Here is a 23,208-nt window from a genome sequence, read left to right on the forward strand (position 1 = left end):
GCACACATTATATGCGTCTGTGTGATTCTGCCTGTGCTAGTAAGTGTTTCATATCTGTGTGTCAGTTGACATTCATGGTGCACACGAGAACAGTAGTGCTATATGTTGTGAGCTGGCTGAATTTGTGCTGTCCATTTTCACATACACACTGTACACACACACACACAGCATATACTGTAATGATGCACCTAGGGAGTACAGAGGCTGCTATAGGTAAACAATATGCACACCCACATGCATGAACAAAAATAAATACATGTAAACATGCAGAGAAACATAAATGAACTTCACCATCACCTCTTCCCTCCCTCCTGAGTAAACAGACCATCATTATCATTTCTACAAATTGATATGCAAGATTCTGTATTTAAACAGGTAATACCTTTGAACAAGGAAGTGAATGTAGTGCATATAAAGTTTAACATTTTTCTTTTAGTTTGTATATTTATGACTGTATATATTTATATATATAAAGTATAAAGAGTAGTTGTTTTCCCACCTCTTATGATTATTATTTCAGCCATGTGACTTGTCCAAGAGCCCTTATTAAGCAAGGCCCTTAATTTCCACTAGCTCACCTGCTGTAAGTCACTGAGGGCAGACATGAGCTTCATGCTAAATGCCTCAAATATTCAACCTAAAACGCTTCAAACCAGAAGTTAAAGGATTATGTATGAGACAGGAAAGAGCAAATACTGTGTAGTTCTTGAGTCAAAGCAGCCCCATAATTTCATGCTGAACCAATCACCAAGTATCAGTCCTATTTTTCATAGAGTTGAGAGTAAGGGGCTGGAGCCATGACTGGTTGAAATAGTAATAACTATAAAAGAAAGCATGACAGGCTGTCACCAAACACCCTCCATATGGTAGCAAACACAAGACGAGTTCTACTCTGAAAGAAAGTCATTACCTGGAAGTCATTACTTAAAGTTCATCATCAAATATCTGCAAAATATAGACAATCTATTGTGTTGAAGGGTAATCATTTTGTGAGCCACAGATTAAAGCTACTTCTATCCTTTAAAACGTACCATCATTTGGGTCTAATTTTGTGCTATCAATCATTTTTGCAAGAAAAGGTGTCATTTTTTTTCTGAATGGCATTATCTCATTTTGGAATCAGACTAGTCAAACCCACTCAGACTTGTCAGCACCGTTCTTTTCAACCTGTCCAGCTAGTTGATGACTGAACCGCATGCTGCTGAAATACACACAAATTAAAACGTGGGGGGAAAAAAGAGGCAAGAAAGTCGGGAGATACTCAGTGGGCGATTATGCAGCAAATGCAGCTTTCCGCAGTGCAGAAGAGAAAAGGATGGAAATGAGAAGGGGGAGAGCAAGTAGAAATTGTGGATGATCCATAATGTCTGCATCGTGCAAATATTCATCAGACGATCGCTGGCTCATTTCAATGGCCAGGTGGAGCTTAGAAGATAGAGCAAGGCACTTACAGGTTAGCGGTTCAATTCCCTTTGAGGTTTAGTGGAAAGTAGGGGGCACTAACATTTACAAGGTGAGAGGTTCAGTTCCCTGTGTGGCTTCCTGGAAAAACCAAGGCACTAATGCTCAGATTATTCCTCATTCTATACAACCAAATACGGACTTTTTTTTGTAATTTCAACATTTATTTCTACTTGGAGTGGGTAATATTAATAAAATAGTAGTATATATAACGTGTGGATCCTTTATCCTATAACTTTTAATTTTGCATAAATAAAATTGACTTATTGGCATTTAGGTTTAGAAAAACGCTCTGAATTAAAGCAACCAAAAAGTCAAGGTCTTGACCCTACTTCATCAGGCAAATGGACAACAGCACAGGTTATATGTAGGCCAAAAATGTGTTTCTATTGTTCCTGTCATAGTCAAGTGACTACAACTAAGAATTACAAACCGGCCCTCCCAATACATTAATAAGATATTAAATATCTAATACAATACACACATTTAACAGTCTATATATCTCACCAGAATGAGATAAGGGGAGACTGTACAGCTAAAGGATGATCAGCCACATCACAATATAGGGCAGTGTTTTACTGTAACAAATACAAACACCGTGAAACAAAAAAAGGCTTGATATCAAACCCCAAAATAAATCCAGAAAGTGTCACGTTGGAGTCATTTTATGCTTTGTTTTTGTTGTCACTGTATTATGATGTATTGTGTGTATGTCATATCACATAACATCATGCTAGATGAAGAGCAAATATAAACAGACATTTGGGATCACTGGCAGAAGCTAATGTGTGGACTGTGCTGTATCGTTTGAAGCAATTGTTTTCCCAGTGGACTGCCTTGATTTTTAACACTTCTGCACTACATTTTTTAAGACATTCAGCCTTCTCCCCAAGTGATTCCAATCCCAAGTGGTTAAAATGACAGAGCAGGGATTTAGTGTCTCTCTCTCTCTCGAGGATAATCTCTGACTTTCCAGTTACTGAATGGTCTGTGTAACCTCCTCTACCTCATAACCTATACATAAGGTTAGGTTAAAGCAAACAGATTATGGGACCTGAAAAACCAGTAGATCAACAGACTCAGATAGGTAATATTGATTTTTTTTTTCTTCCGCCTGTGACGAGTGTACAAACCAGCGCTTGCTTAGACCTACAGTATGTGTTGTAATCAATAAGCTAAGCTAAAAATACTATTAAAATCAATTATTACCCCTCGGTGTAAGCTACTGTTGATGATCAGTGAGAGCAGAAAAGCATGGATGAAAACCAAGCTGACATATTGATCTGTGAGCTTAATCGATGGATGAGGAGAGACTGCACTACTTGGCAAACAAATGTCTGTTTCATTGACTCATATCTCTATGTAAATACTCATCATGAGCTACCATTACTGGGTCAACGGGGAAGGGTATTAGATCATTGGCAAACTGATTAAGTTAACTGTTTGTCAAGCCTCTGACAAACAGGATTGTCACAAAGCGCTTCACAGAGGACACGAGCAGAGATGTACACAGCACGAGTGACAACATGCTTCTGATTTTTAAAGCACAAGTTCAGATTTAAACTGTGCCTTAAACTCATATGCAAATACGAACATTGACATTTCACTTGTTCTGTATCTATGCTGTCGATTTTTTTTACACCACTGTAAAAAGTTCACAATCCCTGCTCTGTGCAAAAAATTCAACCTAAAAGTTAAGCTGTACCTAAAGTTTAAGCAGTCAGATAAAAGGGGGATTTGTGTGTAACTACATGTGGGGCTACGGCAACTACAGAGATACTATGTCGGGGCCACAAGAACTGTGAGTGTTTTCACCTTGTTTCCAGTGTAGGTCGAGACCGTTGACAGTGAAAACGACATTAAGCAAGTTGAAGAAAGGCTCAGTAATAATCACCTTTGCTGGAACACACATCTCTAAAAAAGTTAAAAAAATAAATAAGGAAAAACTTTCCCTCATCGCTCTGTAACAGTACAAATTCAACCTGATGATTTTTATTTTTTATTTCACTTTTTCTGGCTTTAAAAACATAATTCAAGTACAATCCAAGACCAAAGATTGACTGGCAGAAACCATGCAACATGTAATGAAACGCATGGAATACTAAGAAAAACAAAAAAAAAATGCAATTTGTTTCATTAAAAATGATACAAAACTATTAACTGATTATCAAACCAGTTGAATATTAATTTTTATGTCAATCAGTTAAACAATTATTTAACTAATCTTTGCAGCTCTACCTGATCATGGACAATACTTCCATACTATCCTACTGTTGTTTGGGACTATTAACTAGTGCAATCTAACTTTGAACTATATATCAAAACTGACTTTTGTTCACTCCTTATACCAAGTATAAAACCAGCTTCACCCAAATTAACTGGATATATTATCTCAGTTGTTTTAGTACAACTGTAAATGTCTGTTTCCTTGCTGAGACGTGGCAGAGATACAGCCTGGTAATTGCATGTAGGTTTGTTTCTGGGACGAACACAAACCAACAATAAATGTACACATGACTAACCATGACAAAGGTAACCACTTTATTTAGCTAACTCAGACTGCTGAAGCATCATTTTTGCTTTGGCTGAATTTAAGAATACATACAGATTCTTCATGGAGAGTATGCAGAGGAGGAATTACTACTGCAACCACCAACTCTTCAAATGTACATATGCCATGTGGGTACTGTGTAAAGTCTGAAATCTGAACTTGTCCTTTAAGATCAAAGCCAGTGTGAGTTTACATATAGGCAACATGGTGCATCTAGTGTCCCAAAACAGTGGAGAGCAGCATATATTCTAGAGGCACACTTACACACAGACATACTGGGGCCCGCGCTCAAAAGTGCACACACACACACTCATGCATGCACACACTCGCACAAACACACACCAGAATGTGGGAATCACTGCCCAGAACATGAAATATTCATCAGTCATAAAACTTTAATTCAATCTCTCTCTCTCTCTCTCTCTCTCTCTCTCTCTCTCTGTATTTCCTGTCATTGGGGTCTGCTGTATTCTATTTTGTGAGGTAAACACTCCCCCACTGCCCCTGCAATGAAAAACAATAATAGATTTCATTAAAACCCCTTTTGCACAATTGTCCAAACGCACGAACCAAAGCACGTCATTAAGACGCTGCTACATTTGAGACGGAGGAAACCAGTGTTCACATAGTTCAAACTTACATTTCAAAAAGCTGCTGGGTGGCAAGGAGTGGAGCGGTCCGTGTTCAATACTGCGATGCTGAGTTTAAGAGGTCCCCTGTTATCGAAGCTGTGTCACTCAAACCATGGAATTCAAACGTATATCATACCAATGGCTCAATGTAGTTTATAAAAAGAGCAAATCAGCAGCACATACATTTTTTTAATCACACTCCAGCATTTTACCAACCAAACTGCAGGACCAAAGTAGACCAAAGGTTGACCAAAGACAGGCAAATACTATTTCTGTGTCCCTAAAATGACTATACATGATGGAGATATGAATAAAAAATGTAACCCTAGCATACGTTTTCTTATTCCCGTCACTCATAAAGCATGTCTTAGCATGTTCTAGTGTCTAAATTGTCATGATGCCAAATCATGACTGAACTCAACCTTAAAGTCATGAAGAAAGCAAATCTTCTAGAGGTAAAAAGTGCTTTGAGTGCCTGAACATTCCTGTAAAACGTGAGTGAAAACGTTGCTGTTGGACATTTTGCAGATGCAGTACTTTAAGAATGGACATTTTGCGACTTAAATATCGATTGCAAAAATATAGATTAAAAAGGTTTCTGTATTATGTTAATGAGAAACCTAATTCTGGCAGCATTACAATATGTTTGCTTTTGCATAAACCTTATTTTTTATGAGACAGGGCGGTTATTTGTCAGATCTTAAAACATACAAGGATATAAAAAGTAAGAAAACAGCAGCTTTGTGTCATTCAGAAATACGACTGACCTGTAACTGTCTCAATAGTTGTAATGTAAATATGCATGTGCTTTTGGACAGATATTGTTCATTTTGAGTTTATTGGCTAAAAAATACAGTAAGATCATGTGACTTCTGCTCTAAGAAATGCCATCCAGTTGTAACAAGGTGGACCAGCCTTTCCTCCCTAGTCTTATAACAGCTAACAAGCAGAGGGCTGAGTGCACTGCTGGAAAAATAGAACAGTAAACAGTCTTCTTTGTGCACCATGCTGCAAAATGTCACATACATTATTATGTGACTTCAGTGCTTCCCAGATGGACCTTATGTCTTTCACAGCTCTTCAAAAGTGGTTGTGTACGTAATTTGACAAAACATGGAACAACAGCAATAAAATAAGCTGATCTGATGAAACAAGCACAAAAAAGTCTCAAATTAATATTTAAAAACTAAACAAAACTATCTAATAAACATAAGCTATGCTGTGTTAATTAAACCTCACAGTACATCTTCTAGGTTTTGAGAGGAATAATCAAACAAAAGCAGAGAAAGGCGCTTTTAACAGCAGCCAAATACTGCTGGTAATTTACAGAGGAAGAAAATCAAGATACTGTATGTCTTTGTCTCGTTTTCTCAACATCTGCAGACCAGTTTCGGCCGAACGAACCTCTATCATTTTGACTTCCCCAGCAGAAATCTGGGGAAGGGGGCAAGCGAGAGATAAGGACGAAAGTGTAACAAGAGAGAAAGAAAAACGGCAAAGCAGAAGGACAGAAAGAGAGAGAGAGAGACACATCTCCAGTCACCCTCATCCAACCTCACGCCACGCGTGGATGGCGACTGTTTGGGCAGAGAGGGAAGCGGGAGGGAAAAGAGGTGATGGGGGAGGGGTGGGGGGAGAGTCGGAAGTGTTGGGGATGGAGGGGGGTATGTCCCCCAGAGGCCAGCCCTCATCCCCTCTCCACCTCCATCCATAATTCAACAGGGGCCACCCCACCCCCCATCCGCACCGACCCCCAGGACGCAGCTCCGCAGGGTGGACACAACACACAGAGGAGGAAGAGACAAAGACCCCCATCACCTCACCAACCACCACACACACACACACACACACACACACCGCAAATAGAGGACCAAATAGTATAACACCGGAAAAAATGCCAGAACTCAGGGGTGAGAATTTCCTCCATCAGTTAAGGCAAACTCCAGTCACACATGTTGTGAAGGACAAAAGTGGAATATCGTCCAACACTGCATGACGTTGAGTGCTCAACCAGACGCCAAACACTTGATCACGAGATCCTCATAGAGTGAATTAACAGCTCACACAAACAAACACACACACGCACACACACAGTCTGAGTGTGACTCAGACTCCTGGTGAGCCAGAATCAATGGTAATGAGCATCAGCTTTGCGCTGTTTGGCCTCTGATAATCGAGCTCTGATCTAAAAGAGGCAGCGATACCTGCTAGGCTCTCAGCAGCTTACCTGAGGGAGGGGCAGATTATGGTTATTTGGGGCAGCGAGAGGGGGGGCGGGGGGCATAATCTTTGGGAGCCAGTGGTTTTGTACTTTTTATAATTAATCAATTCTACCCACTGCGATGCAACAACAGTCTTAAAAAATTCAAACGGTGTCACATGGGTGACTTTCTAAGCAACCATTCTCCCTTAAAAAAATTATATGCATCAATAACATAGGTTTGAATAAAATGTAATGCTGACCAGATTACATTTTCTATCAGCATAATCGACAAGACATACATACTAAACATACAGTAAAGGTACATGTAAATTATTCACTGCCAAATTTAATTTCTCTACAATATCTGCTTGTGTGGCAACTGAAGCCTAAACACTTGTTTAGGGCAAAGAGGTCTTTAAAAATACAATCTGGTGAGTGGAGGAGTAGAATAACTAGACAAACACATAAAGTGCACTAGCAAGCTATTTACAGTTTGTCTCTCATTCACACACACCAGCAGCAGTGAGCCACCACGCTAGGCTCAGGTCTAATCATCAGGAACTACTTGCTGTTCAGCATCTTGCTGAAAGACATGTTGATAAGAGGAGCCGGTGATCGAACCGCCAACCCTGCAATTAGTGAACAACTCACTACCTGCTGAGCAACAGCAGCCCCATTAGATGTATACGTAATTCACTTCATTTTTTGTTTTTTTTAATAATTTAAATTGAATAATAACAATAATGATAATAATACAATTTATCTGTATGGCAGCTTTAATAAAAGAAGTGCTTTACCACAGAGCAATTACATGCACCAAATGTGACATATAGAAAACAGAATGTCATAACTAATGTACAGTACAATGAAAAATAAAAATATAGCACAAGGCACTTGCTAAAATACACTACAGTGCAAGAACTGGTACTACAAGTAAAATAACTTTTTGTGCCATTTAGTGTTTAAGTAAATACAAAAGAATGAGCCAAACAGATGAAAAAGTCACTTTTCATATCATTTTGACTTGAATTTCTCTGATTTGGGAAGCTGTTAGTGCCATGCGAGTTATTGAGGGATGAAAAAAGGGCCACATAAACATTTAATACCTTAAGTAAAGCGGTGCAAGCCCTTTCATAGACTATGGAGACTGATGGGTCTCCACCACACTGTATTATATATAAATATGGATTTCTCCATGTGTCAATAACTTTGCACTCCTCTGTGTGTGCACTGTATGTGTGTTTTCGTGCATATGCCAACACTTCTACTGCCTGTTTGTATTTGAGACCAGGTGTGCCCTCACTCTGTGATTTTTGTGTGTGTGTGTGTGTGTGTGTGTGTGTGTGTGTGTGTGTGTGTGTGTGTGTGTGTGTTTGCAGATGCATGCTTACAAGCACTCTTTCACCGCCTCACTCAGTTCGTGTGTTGTGAATCAGCATGAGCTTACTCTTGCTTCCACTGCGCGTACGGTATACGAGTGTGTGCGCAAATGCCAGTCTGTGCGTGCGTGTGTGGTATACATACACTGCATGTTTTCCAGGTGGAATTCTTCTACTCTCCAGTGTGCAGATGAAAATGCTATTCATTATTGATAAAACTCTCACTCTCTCTCTCTCTCTTAGAGCCCATCTTGTTGACCTTTCTAGAATGTTCTGCTGTTAAAAGCTCATGTTGCACTTCACTCTTCATTTTTTCATGAACTGCATGTTTGTCATCATGACTTGTAGCAAACATTCACAAATTCCATTTCAGCAAAACAAACCGCAGATGTGTCGGGTAAGAGACCTCATGGGAAGACTTTCCCAGGATACTTTAAATGTAATTTCATGTTCATTTCATTTATTACAAAATGTAGGTTCACCACTATTTGCAAACCAAATCCAAATAGTCCTACTGAACGCTGCTGTTGCCAGATTCTGCAGCACTTCTTTTTCTTTTTGCTCTTTACAGGGAGCTGAATTTCAATTTTGCCGAAAAAATCGGTTATGCAGACACACGCTCAAAATATTTCTCAACCAAATAACCCCCTGACTACCACCACCATGTACATATAACATTTGTCAAATGTTTTTGAAGCGACAAAACAAGACAATCGGTTTAAGAGTAGTCTTCATTTGCAAAGCAATTTACAACCATTAGCAGGTAAAATAGACAAGTAAAAAGATGGAGGAAAATGAGGAAGGTAAGAAGGAAGTAGAGGGGAAGGAGTAGAATACGGAGAGAAGGAAGACGAGGGTAAAGAGGAGATAAAGGGGGAAAATGTGGAAGAAGAAGCAAGGAAGATAATAATGATGACACACGTGGAAGAATGATTTGAGGGATAAACCTGCAGAGGAGGAAAAAACAAGATGAAAGTTGAGAGGAGAATGGAGAGAGAGGGGAAGAGGAGGAGAGTGTAGGAGAGAAAAAGATGGAGAAAAGGCTGTTTGAGACATCCATTGTTTCTCAGACTGGAAGGGGAAGCTGGTTTTGTTTTGCTCCGGGGCACACAGAGTGTTGAGAAACAGGAAACGAGGGGACCTGCCCATCCTCACGGACAGCTGGTGCCCTCCGATAGCTGTTCCCCACTTCCTGTTAGCCACATACAATGGTTCCCACCCTGATCCAGACCACCTCAACTGACCACGCTCAACACAGTCTGCATACAGGCTCCCTTAATTCATCACAAATCTGACAATAACTACTGACACCATACTGTAGGAGCCGTGGGTTAATGAAGTGTTTGTAAAGTTCATTAAGGTTTCTCCTGCCTACAGGTCAATCTCACTATATATAAGACTTAATTACTCCCAGTGATTAAACAGGTCCCCGGTAAAAATATTTTAAAATATTTTCATCCTCTCTGTTTTGTACTGTTCATATAGAAACTGTACCAATAACCACACCTCCCCGTCAGCACTGTATTGGCTTATTACAAATATACTGGTATCACTGTATATGTCATTCAATAAGTGAAAAGAAATTGCTATACAGGAAAGCCAGACTACGTTTGAATTTCGAAACCACCACCAATTCATAGTCTGTCTACCAGAGGACTGACAGGTTGACTTTTCAGCTGCAAAATATTCTGCTCAGTATGTATCTTCCTCACAATTAGAAAAATAAATCATCATAAAAAAATCAAGATTAAAAAATACAACTTAAGCACCAGTGTGAAAATATCTCTATAAACTCAACTAAAAACAGAGCAAAGAAAATGTTTACCTAGGGAAAACAAAGTTAAAGCTAGCAGAAGTGATTGCCTTGTAAAAGAGCCTATCGAGTTGTATTTCAAGATTTCTTTTCTACTTGCCATGCGGACTCTTTTGGTAACGAGGAGCTAATTTGTTTTAAATTATTAACTCTGCCCTTATTGTAGAGAAAAGTTTTTGCCCATTAGTCATGTGTTGTTAAAAAAGTCCAGAACACTTAATAGGACATTTCTTATGGTAAATTATGGGCCCTCCTGCCAGCGGCCAAACGTCATAGCTCACTGCTTCACTGTCATGCCCATAATCCCAATAAGGAAAGGACCTCTCGGATGTTACTGCTATAGAAACTAGGTCGGGTTCAAGTCCCTTTCAGATAAACGTAGAACTGGAGAAACTTGACACACTGTTTTGCAAAATTAGAGTATTCTTATTCCAGCACATCATTCGACACACATGCAAACAAACTTGGGTGCTTTAAAACTGTGCAGTCTGTTCTTTTAATGTTTTATTTGTCCTTCTCATCCTTTGTTGTCTGTAGTTTGCTGAAAGCACTCAATAAACAAAATCAACTTGGTGAAAGTGAAGTAATGGCAGACATGAAAATAGTAATGGCACCCAATAATATTTCTCCTTTGTTTTGTTAAAAATGAATTACAGGTACATCCTAATGTGCTTCACTTTCATGCCAGCAGGCTTTTTGTGCGAGAGTAGGCGTCAATTATTTTAGATATCGGATATTGTTTTAGAACGAAAAGGCTACGAATCCTGGCAGCCTCAGAAGAACCCCATTATGTCTTTAAAAGGCCTATCTCTTTCTTCTCTGGTCAAAGAGTCCAACAAAACCACTGCTCACGTCTGCTGCTGTATATTTTCATCAGACCCTCAGATAAAGAGCACACTGTGCTCACACCCACAGTCTCACACACACTGCATTAAAAAATCATCAGGAGAATAACGGAAATCCAAACTGGATTCACATCAATTCGAGCGTCTATTATTGACTGACATGACAGCAAAAGTTTGATTAAGAAAAGAGAACAATACAGTTATATAAGAGTTGCACTTCAGAATTCACTTTGCTGGTGATTCCTAACTATTTTAATTGGTTTGCCAGTTATACCCATAAGTTGAGGCAGAAAAAGTTACAGTTTATGGTGTAACACTCAAAAACTGTTTTCCATTTTGCACAGAGAGTCAGAGCTGCATTGGCTGCCGGTATGTTCCCATAAACTCTACATGCATAAATGGAAGTGACACATTTAAAATATTCATTATCATAAAATGTTTAATATACTGGAACAAATTAAACAACAAAATACATTTAATTATTGATGATGAATGCATTTAACATATGATTGAGACATTTCTATAAAACTCTAAAGTGCAGTATATTCCTATAGTTTTCATGGTTAAGCCTGCATAATAATATATATATTATATTATAATTATAATTCCCTTATAAATTATTTAAAGACTCTAAATTTGTACTTTTAATGTAGTTTGTCGTCGTAATGGCTGATTTAGTTACGGAGTTACAGGTGATCAGAGAATGAGCACATGAAGACACGTGAACATAGGAGAGGACAGTTGTATTATTTTAACTGTGTGTAAATGTCTTACAGTAAAGCATGTCAAAATCTGTTCCTTAACTTCATCTAAACATCTTGGACAAAATAGAACATGAACTATTAGTCTTTCCTTTGAATTATTGTTTACGAAATTGTAGTGTTTATGTATAAATCTGATTATGTAACTTATGTGAATATGCTTTATTTGTCAACTCTTTGTAGTATAATTTTAAAATATGTGCTGTATTCTGGATCTGGTTATACTTGTGGTATCTTGTAAGAGCATCCAGACTGGGTATATCTGTTTGCATGACACTATGATAAAAAAGTCATCATCATTACCATTATTGATGTGCCTTGGATTACAAAAAGTTTAGTTAGCTTCTCTTTCTGGATGTATCTGTACTTGGTTATATACTGTACATTTGTTTTAAACATCAACACCATTAAATGAACTTGCCATCTCTTTTCAAAGAGATCTGTAAACACTAACAGTAACACTGCTGCTCTGATGTCTGACCATCCAGCATCTTGTTGTATTGGTTGCTATGGGAAACTACATAAACTATCAAAACAACAGGGGAATGATCGATATCTGTGTTTTATCCATATTTATTTTTATTTGAAATAGCTTTTCTATAGATTTAGAAAACAATTATAAGAGCTACATGCGTCTTATTTTCCCTCCTGGATGGGACAGACAGGATCTTAGGAGAAAACACTGTTGCAGGCGGGTGTTCAGACAGGAGTGGAATGGTGAACCTGCGGGAGCAGGCGGTAATGGTCAGACTGTGTGGACGTCTGGTCAAAACTTACTGATTTTTGTGTTGCCACATCATGAAATGAGAAACTCAGACTGTCACACAGTCTCATCAAAACCTGTGTACTGTGAGCTTCACAAAGCTGGTATTTACATTTTACCATTTCATTCAGAAACCACCTGTATCCAAGGCCAGAACACAAAGTTGCATAACACAGGGTTAGAGACATAAAACTTAGATCACTGAGCAAAGAGAAAAAGTAGTAACTTATTTAGAAACAGCTTCATGAACATCTTGCATGGCCTCATCAGCATCTCTAAATACCTCCAAACCCTTTTGAACCTTTTAACACCGTAAAAGAGTTTCCTCCTTAAAGAAGGGTCCAATTGTATTAAACACATTGAGAATTAAATGACCGCAATCCAACAAAGAATCAGGGTAGTGCTTTAAAAGTTTGTTGATTTGCTTAAAATTAGCGTCTACAACAAGAGGATTGAGCAATTTTTCAGTTTTATATAATATCTTTGGGTTTTGGGATTGTTGGTCAGATAAAACAAGTGATTTGAAGTCATCATCTTTGGCTCTGGGAAGCAGATGCAATGGGTATTTGTCACTGCTTTTCCATTTAACAGACTGAAAATTATTATCAATAATGGAAATACTATATAATTTGTCAATTAATGGAAAAAACTATAAAGAATAATAAATAACGAAAATAAAAGTTGAAGCCTTAGGCTCAAGAGATTGTGTAGGATAAAACAGACTCTACATTAGATGGTTGTTATTTAGATATTGCAGACCACTTACATTATTTTGCATGATTATATACATTAAACAGATTTTCGTACACCCTCACAGTCCTTTCCTTATGACTCATTGTTTGTTTCTCTGAAGGGTTAGCTGTCATTCAGTCCTCTTTCCTACTCTCTGCATTTCTCTCTTCATTACCCTCTCTTTGCACAATGCAGTTTAATGCATGGGAAGCTTGATTAGCACATTGTCAACAGTCAGAACTATCATGAAAATACCACGAGCATAGTTTACAATAGATGGCAGTGTCGAACTATCCAGGAACAGAACACACAGCAAAATGTTCTTGCTACATATTTTGGTTTAAATCTATAATTTCTCCTGGTCCTCTCTTTCTCTCTCTCTCTCTCTCTCTCGCTCTCTCTCTCTGTCTCTCTTTTGTGGCCGATCCAGCGCTGTGGTTCCCAGGCTCGGCTCGACTGTCAATCAGCAGCAGCCTACATCTCAGCGCTGCAGCTGAGCCAGGGCCGCATCATCCCGCCTGCCAATCACTGCTCTACACCTTCAATCCATCCTATCCATCTCTCTGTAAAGCAGCTTCGCACACCCCCCTCCCCTTCTCCTCCTTTCAAAACAACCCCCACCACAGAAGCACTGAGATCCTCCTTTAACTCTCAAACCAACACACATACACGTACACATTTACACACAAACATTGGCCACTGCTCGAACAGACAAAACACACTCACAATAAGATACAGATACAGAGGCATAGATACACAAGCGTGGACACACACACACACACACACACACACACACACACACACACACACACACACACACACACACACACAAAAACAGGCCGACGCTGCACCACTCCCATACCTTCATTTGGGACTCCACCTCTCCTTCCCTTCATTCCACCACCCAATTCAATAATACAGCCCCCCTCCAACAAGCCCTTCCCAACGCTGCGCTGTCAATCTTTTATTCAACAGAAAGAGAGTCAGATCACAGCTCTAGACTTATCCTTCCATCTCAGACCCCCGTTCAGGTTCTTTCACACTGTATTCACTCTGTCTGTAAACATCATTTAGATAATGTGTTTAACACTGGGCTGGAACCTCATTCAGATATGCAGAGGTCTTGTCTCAGACATTAGCATCAGTAGCCTATAAAATCACACAGGACACACTGTGTTATGATGCCTGAAGGACTGAGCTACATATAGAAATAAACTTCATTATATGGCTTTGTTGTGTTGAAGAAGACGTGTTTATGATTGGCCAATGAGGGCTTTGTTGTGTACCTTATTTCAGAAATAGGGAGTTAATCAAATTAATTAAAGCTGCATTCATATTTTTTCCACATTAATATGACATCAGATGACTACATGTGATGTGAAAGGTCATTTGTACTGATGAAATTTCTTTGCAGCTTTTTAGATTCTTTTAGTGCATTGTTCTCATTTACACATTTGCATTATCGGTTCAATCAATCCTGATCCCAGCAGCAGCAGGCAGCTGTTTTCACCCTTACAAGCTCTGATAAACTCACTGAATGCGATCTGCCCAGCACCAAACAGCAGACAGACACAGTTGGTGACTAGCTGGTGAACAGAGTAGAGCATTTAACAAAGATCTAGATATTTTTCTCAGGAGACCAGAACAGAGCTATGGGGAAAATTGTTTGTTTTGCATTCATTAGGTGTCCAGAAACATGGCCCCAGAGGTAAAGTATGATAATGTTGCTCTGTTTCTGCTACATGTGTAAGCAGGCAATATATTCTAGAGCCACGACAACCATAAGAGGTGTTAATATGAAAGGGCTGTTTGAGCTTGCCTCTGTTTTTCTGCGCTCTAGTGGACAGAAATGGATGAATGCAGCTTTAACGTCAGGAGATGACATGTTTTCCCGTTCTCAACCACTTTAAGTTTGTAAAAAGAGCATAACATTTTTGTAGCTAATTGGATGCTTAACAGCAATCTTACCAGGTTTGCTACAGGTCTGCTACAGTGTAGTCAGATGCTAAATAAATTTCCAAGTCTGCAGCTTGAGAGTTCTTTTTCTTTGGGATAAAACCATTTGAATCGATATGTTGTGTAAAATGATTAATGCCTTTCAAAAGAGTTTTATAAATAGGACTATGTACAGCGAGTGTGGTCATTACTGCAGAGTATACCCCTGATGTGTAATAGCACATTATGTCTTTTGCTAAATGCAACACTCAAGCATAAAATAAACTGACAATTCAAAATGTGTATCCTTGGACAAAAAAGTAAAAAAGAAGGATATTTTTAGATACAATCAGACTAAACTATGACTTGCTAAAACTGCTCATTATTATGCTCATTATTTTGTTGTTGGTGTGGGCAAGACTGGCCTAAGAAAAGATAAAAACATCATCATATTTCCAACTGGAAATGTGTTTAGTGATTAAAAACTTCCCTGTTTTAATTCATAGCACCAAGTGAGTTCCTTGTTAAGCTTACTTCATGGCAGAGGCAGTTTCATTCGTCCCCTCACTCGTATAAAGGCTGTTTCCCCGTGTTTTCTTCCTCCTCATTATGTCCTCATGCTTGCTTAAAGATTATTAGCTGTGGTCATTTTATCGCTGCAATTATTGCGTGCTGCAATGCAAGAATAACTAGATGAATTGTAAATGTGTTGTGAATCGCTTTCGCAGTTTGCCCTGAATCAGCCCACTAAACATGCAGAGTTTTCCCTCTCTTGTTTGAACTACTTCTAAAATGAGCCTTGCTCTTTGATTGCATCATGGAGAGCAGCTTTCATCAGATGCCTCAAAGATTGCAGAGCCAGACAAGGTACTGGGGCGAATGTTAAGGCCATGGCAATTGGGGGTATAATTATATAGAGTTCTTGAATATTCGGTGTAGAAAACAATAACTAGCCTGCATCGATGGAGAATTGTTTTGCACACATACAGGGGTGCACAAATATAACACCAAAACACTCTCCCTCCAAAGATGAAATGCGACGCCAACAAGTGCACATTAAAAATATAATTTTTATCAAAGCAATATACTGTCATAGCAATACAAGACTTTAATAAGTTTTATATCCAAAGACGCCATAAAATATTATGACATATTGGAGACTACAAATTCTCATTGCTCACATTTAGTGCTCTTCAGATCTTTGCAAGAACAAGGCGAGCCAAGTAATAATTCAATCTGTCTGGATAAGCTGCTTATGTCGTCTTCTGACATGGTTATTGTTAGTGATACATGTAGATTACAATTAGACACAACAGACGATCTGGTGAAGTTTGCTTTTCATTAGTGACACAGGGCGGGAAATGATTCAGACAGCAGCCACATGCTCTGCCTCTTATAAAGCTGTCAAATCTCTACCCTTTCACCAAACTGTCATTTGAAGGTTTTCTATCTCAGTCTTTTAGTTAGATGGAAGAGCAGTAACATTACTATTGCACAATTTGGGGACACTAACCAAAGCAGCCCAGGAAAATTCCCTGCATTTGATATTATGCTAGCAACTCATTAACATTTTGATTATCAATTAATATTTTGATTATATTTTGATAAATCAAATATTGTCAGAAAGCAATGAAAACTACCCCAACCCAGGACTGCATATTCAAATGGCTTCTTATTTTTTGACAACTGTCTAGGGCCGCACCTGTGACTATCCAAATAATGAAAATGGGGTCAACTGAGACTCTTCACATCGACATTAAGTTGACTATAAGGGGGTTCACTAGGAGTTCACAAATAAATAAATAAAAACCTTCAATGAGCTCCAAGGAGGAAAGCTCTGTTAGGGTGTCGAAATGTATCTAATGGATAGTGGCAGGCAAAATAATGCAAATGCCCCCCAATATCTGAATATCAAACACCTAATACGGACCCAGGCTAGTTTCTCCCTTTATGAGGTGGAATTAATACTTATTTTCATTATCGATTCATCTATTGATTATTTTTTGGATCCATTATTGAAAAATTCACATACTAGGTTCTGAGCCAAAAGTGGTGACTTCTAATTGCTTGTTTTGTCTGATCAACAGTCCAAAACCCAAAGATATTCAGTTTACAACGATTTGAACAGACAAGAGCAGCAAAGTCCTCCCATTTGAGAAGATCATTACTTGATGATTAAATTAAACAATCATTTCTCAATTAATTCTAATTAATAATTCTCTGTTGAAAACAAATTGAGACACAGTGGAGAGACAGGCTTGTGTCCATAAGGTTTCTGGGGTAAATCACGCAATGACAACAACCACACTTAAGTCTTTTGTCTTGGTGGAAAAGACTAAATCTCTAATTCTTTAAGCATTGGCAGACTTAATACATACCAAACGTCTGTTCAACGAAAACTTTATTTATTTTATGTTATGTTTGTCAGGTAATGGACAGAGCAATGCCAAATAATGCCCTGAGCTTGAGGTGACTTCTTCAAATAACTTTGTTTTATCCTGCCAACAGTCCAAACCTAAAAGATTAAATTTATAAAACAGAGAAGCAGCACTTATAGTGAATAAAGTGAATGAGAAAAAAAGCATTTTTGCTTGATAAATGGCCTAAATGATTGATGGATTATCAAAATTGACAAAGTTGACGATAATTTTATGTCTATCGACTAATTAATCAGCTCTAGTTAAGTTGTCAGAAGTGATTTCAGAATAAAGAATTGGAGGATAGAAAAAGCAGCGACAGAGGAAATGAGTGCTCATGGAGGACACAAATGCATTAGCGTTCGTCCTCCAACAATTAACACAGGCATTTCCAATATGATGTATTTCCTCTGATAAGCCACAATGAACACCAGCTGGAGACGAGTTACAAAACACCTTAACACAGGTCCATGCAATAAAAAAAACCCAACAGATTAGGTAAATTGGCTTTTCTAATTTTTCCTCTGCTGAACATTATGAAATTAGAGCACCTCAGACTGGAGAGAAATGATTGTTTCCTTGTAATTATCATATAAGCTACTGTATGACTCAAAAAATATGATTCAATTTCAACAAGGATTGGAGTTCTTATACTAATACCTCAATATACATAAAGTGTCTCAGTGGAATAATAAAGACATTATAATTGCTTTAAATGGAATATAAACATAAAAATAACCTCCAATATAATGATTTACATGCTGTATAATGAAAAACAAATATAAATACTTTTTATTTGCTTAGTGTTTTTATCTTTAAAGATACTAATATTCTCTCTTCAGTTTAGAAATGCCATGACAAATGCTGTGTGAGACTGTAGAGCAAAAATAAGCTCTATAATAATAAGCACAAATCTTTTTACATTACACCACTTTAGCCTTAGGATTCACATTCAGAATCTATACTGCTGTGTATTGAGAGCTTATTTTTAAACATGTTGCCCTACTCAGTCTGAAAAGACTGTTACACTGAAAAATGTTATGACCTTTTGTTTTGTTTTGTTCCAACACATATGGCTGGCCGTTTTAACCACTGGTAACCACTCTCCACCTCCTACACCCTCACATCTCGACTGGTCTGCGTTGCTCTGACCCGTGTGACGATAACTACGTATATCTGCACTTTTTACAGGGCTGCAAGCAAAGATTATTTCAGAGTAAGGCCACTGGCGGTCACATTTACATTTCATATGTTAGGCAGTTAGCTGATGCTCTTGTACAGAGTGACTAACAATGAGCAGCACAGCAAAGTGAGCTTAAATTTCTGGACTGCCAACAGTAAAATAAAAAAAACAAAGGATGCATGAGTCCAAAGCCTCCTGATAACAGAGAGGACAGAAATTCCCGTGCCACAAGAATGATTCTGTATAATAGAAAAGGTGAAGAAAAAAGCTTCAGGGAGAAAAGGTAGATGTTTTCCCCCTAAAAAACAACATGTACATTGAATATTCACATATTCAAATACTGCAACTGTCTTTAAAATACATGCTGAGCCACATATATTTACATTTACATACATTATTTTTCTGTGTGCATTTTGTCACCACTATGTTCACATTATATAGTTACAGAAAAAAAACAACCTTGCAGCTTATGCTGCATAATTTTTATATCATATTTAGTGCACATCCAGACTTTTGCTGAAATTCAAATTAAATGTACTACAAGTTCGAGTTTTCTCTATTTTGTTCACAGATTGAAGCTGTGATAATTCATTTAGATAGAAGTAGACATCGCCAAAGTCACACTGCATGTGGTGGTATTTTAGCAACAAATATATATATTTAAAAATATATATATATGAATATAGATTTATATAGACACATTGTTTCATTTATACATGTGGTATATATGTCGGTTTGCAATTGACTTTTAGAGCTGAAACATTTCGAAGATCTATGGACATTGATATGTTTTCATTAGTGTATGAAAATGAGAATCATTGTGTTTTCGTTACCTTAGAATGAGACATTTTTATCTACAATCCCACCATGTTGAATCGTCATGTTTCTACTGTAGCCCAGAAGGGACAAAACAAACTCTAGGCTCTAGATAGTGCCTTTTCTGTTTCTCACAAGTTTTGTGGCCACCATAGTTTCTCTTACACGCTTGGAACGGGGAAGTTGAGGCAGGGACGTTGTAATGGGTAACTACACCGCTAGATCCTATTGAATCCTACTCAAACTAAATAAATAAATAAAAAAAACAATATGAAGACCTGAGCCTGGGCTTTGGGAAATCATTAACTGAATAATTGAGAAAATAATTGGCAGATTAATCAATTATAAAAATACTCATTAGTTGTAGCTAATTACTTCTAGTTTTCTCACTTTTGAAAGCCAGTTTGGTAAGCTGTATCAACTGAAAACAGAAATGCTAAAATGGTCAGCATGCCTAAGATCTGCAGTGGATTATTTTGTGTTTCTGTTATCATCATTCATGGAAAGTTAACCAATACATGATTCTCCCCAAACACTTTTACATAAGCTTGAGCAAGTCCTCCTACTGCTGGATCATTGGAAGTTGTTCAGTAGCTGCAGCTAAAATTAACGACATTACCGAGCACTGAGCACTGGGCAAAATATCTAACTGGGAAGTACATGACAATCTCCTGCTGTATGATACACTGTCCTGTTGTTTTCTATATATAATGCTGCCAACATGAAGCCTAGGCAGACAACATCACTTTTACAAGGTGTCATTCTTAGTTTTTCTTTTGAGGCAAATCTGCAGCTGGGTACATGAGGGTGAGGTGGATTTTTCCTGGATGATGTGTTTGTGCATGTGTGTAACTTAGCGCACCTGAATGTGAATCGAGGAACGCTCGCGACTGACGGTGAGTCATCATCGCCATGGTGTTAAGCCTCCCGTTCCCGGGGGAACAGGGTTACCGTCTCTACACCACTGGGGATTTTTATTTTTACATTTGAAAAGCGAACCAGGGCCCAGCTCACAACAATCCTCCACTCCCTCTCTTCTCTCTCTTCCTCCTTCATGACTGAGCTGGATCTCTCTCACACACACACACACATACACACACACACACACACGCACAGGAGATGCTACACACAGTTCTGCTCATTTCAGAGCACCACGTCCTTATCTATGTCTGTGTGATATTCAATATGTTTCAGATATCAAAACATGAACCTATGCAGATGAGATGAAGGGGACAATATCACAAACTCAATAACAGCCTCTCTGCTCTGTCATTTGCTGCTGAAGACCACATAGCTGCAGTCTTGGGGTTTCTAACTCATGTTCTTAGTACACTGACTCATACAAAGAATGAAGTGTTTCAATGATTTCTGAAACTAAGGCCCTCGCAACCTCTTTAAAAAAACAACACTGTGCAGGGGCCAAACCTCCAAATTCTAGCAGGCACAGCTGATCGCGTCCGTTTTAGACAATGCTTAAAATTCCACCAGAAGCGCTGTGGCGCGTCAAAAAAAAATGCCTCTCCGCTCTGCTCGTCATAGCGTACACAGCTGGTCTATTTTTGACAGAAGGACAAAATACACATGTAAACAACAGTGGGCAGGCAAAACTCTCTGAAGACGCTCCGCTTCTAAAATGCTCTTGGCGGGATTTGAAGACGTGCAGATCCCGGAGCCAAACGTCACAACGTCATATGAAGCACATAAAGCCATGCCTGGTGGAACTTGGGGCTCAGAGACTATAAGAAGATTTAACTGAAATTGAACTTACAGCAATAGTTTCACAATTTTGGAAATACACTCATTTACTTTATTTCCAAGATTAAGAGGAGATAATCGATACCACTCATGTCTGTTCATAAGAGATTATGCTGGCTAAACATAAAGACTTTAAACAGGAGATAACAGCTAACCTGGCTCTACCCAGGCTTAAACATATAGCTATAACGCCTCTAAAGCTCACTAATTCAAATGCTATACCTTGTTTGTTTAATCCAAACACAAACAGAAATGTAAAAACAACAATATGTGGTTTTGGACAGAGTTATTATTATATTACTATTTTTTGGTGAAACAACATTGACTTGGAATCTTGATGTCACAATGAGGTTGCTAGGCAACCAGTGGTGACACTGCACAGATGTTATTGGCAGAAAAAAATGAAAAAGATTGGGAACAGCTAGCTAGGCTCTCTTCAAAGTTGAAAAATATTGCTACCAACACCTCTAAAGCTTAGTAGTTAACAATTTGTGGCTTTGGAGTTACGTGGTGTAAATATTCTTGACGAACAGTTTTAACTGTCCATAACTTATGAACAGTGTCACCACTGGTTGCCCGGCAACCTCACTGAGATGCCAAGATTCCATGAAGTCACTGTTGTTCACCAAGAAATACTTGTAAATACCAATAACTACCCCTAAAACCTCATGATGTCCTTTCTGTTTGTGTTCGGATTAAACAAACAAGATACAATGTGTTAGTCAGTGTGTATAACAGGTAGAGGGGTATTTTTTTTACTTGAGCCAGGCTAGCTTTCCCCTTGCTTCCAGTCTTTATAATAAGCTAAGCTAAGTACCTCCTGACTCCAGCTTCACACTTAACTCGCAGGCATGAGAGAGGTATTAATCTTCTCATCTAACTCTCATCAAGAAAGCCAATAAGCAAATTTCTTCAAAATGTTGAACTATTATTTTAAAGCTGAAATGATTTCCCTCGCAGGACTAATATGAAATTAACTCAATGAGTAGCCTACAGCATGCCAACAACTCTAGTTGAGTATAGAGTTGTGAGTGGTTCCTGAAGTATTTTTCCGCCACTGTTCATTCCTATTTGAACGTTTCCGTTTGATGATATCTTCAATGTTCTTTAACATAGAAAAAAGGGAGTCTCTTATACAGTCTGAGGATACTATAGGTTTGTGTCATCAGTTTTTATTATTTAAATGCCGGTTTCTTAGAAATGATGCTATAGTCTGTTAGATTGGTGTAGTGGTTGGCTCTAAGTACTAAAGTACCAATGAGCCTCAGCCACTGTTGCTATGGAGAAGAAGCCATGCAGAGGTGCAAATCTGAGCTGTAGCAAATCCTTTGTTGATGCAGTTGGGAACAAAATGGCAAATTCATCTGAAATGACCCAGAATTTAAGAGTGGAGTGAACTAAACTTCTAAATGTTTTATCATATTGTATAAAATACAAATCTTTAGCGTAAACCGACTGTGAGCATCACACTGACTAACACTATGATTGGATGACCCTCACCACAACAGTCATTGGGACTTATCTCCTTCCATTTTTATGTACAGTCTTGTACATTTGACTTTTTTATGAAGGAGCCAGACATTTTGTAACACACCCACTCACTTTCTGATGATTAAACAATCAGGGATTCATGTCCACCCAAGCCTTGAAGAGCTCTGCTTGTCAGCTAACACTGTCTATGCAGAAAATGAACACGCCTTTACCCTGAAAGCCCAACATCACTCCTCCAACTTCTCAATTCTAATGGAAATAAAATATTTACAATACAGATATGGTATCAGGTTGTCCTGCAGTCATCTACAGTGCGTAAGAAGTGCCAAGATAGCAAAACCCAAGCACCGCCAATATGATCTTGCACAAAGGAAGATGTTTTGTGAAGTGTCGCAATACAGATATACCCAATAATTTGCCTATTTTCAAGACTGTGGTTTACATTTACATTTTTATTTAAAAAGCACAGGC

The 23,208-nt window shown here is 38.4% G+C and overlaps 1 protein-coding gene across 5 annotated transcripts in view; it reads right to left on the bottom strand.

Moving 5' to 3' along the window:
* ldb2a (LIM domain binding 2a) overlaps positions 1–23,208 on the bottom strand; it is an 89,833-nt gene that overhangs the window by 43,815 nt on the left and 22,810 nt on the right. The window lies entirely within an intron of this gene.

The sequence above is a fragment of the Dicentrarchus labrax genome, unplaced genomic scaffold (genome assembly GCF_905237075.1).
Source record: "Dicentrarchus labrax unplaced genomic scaffold, dlabrax2021, whole genome shotgun sequence".
NCBI classification, from domain to species: Eukaryota; Metazoa; Chordata; class Actinopteri; family Moronidae; genus Dicentrarchus; species Dicentrarchus labrax.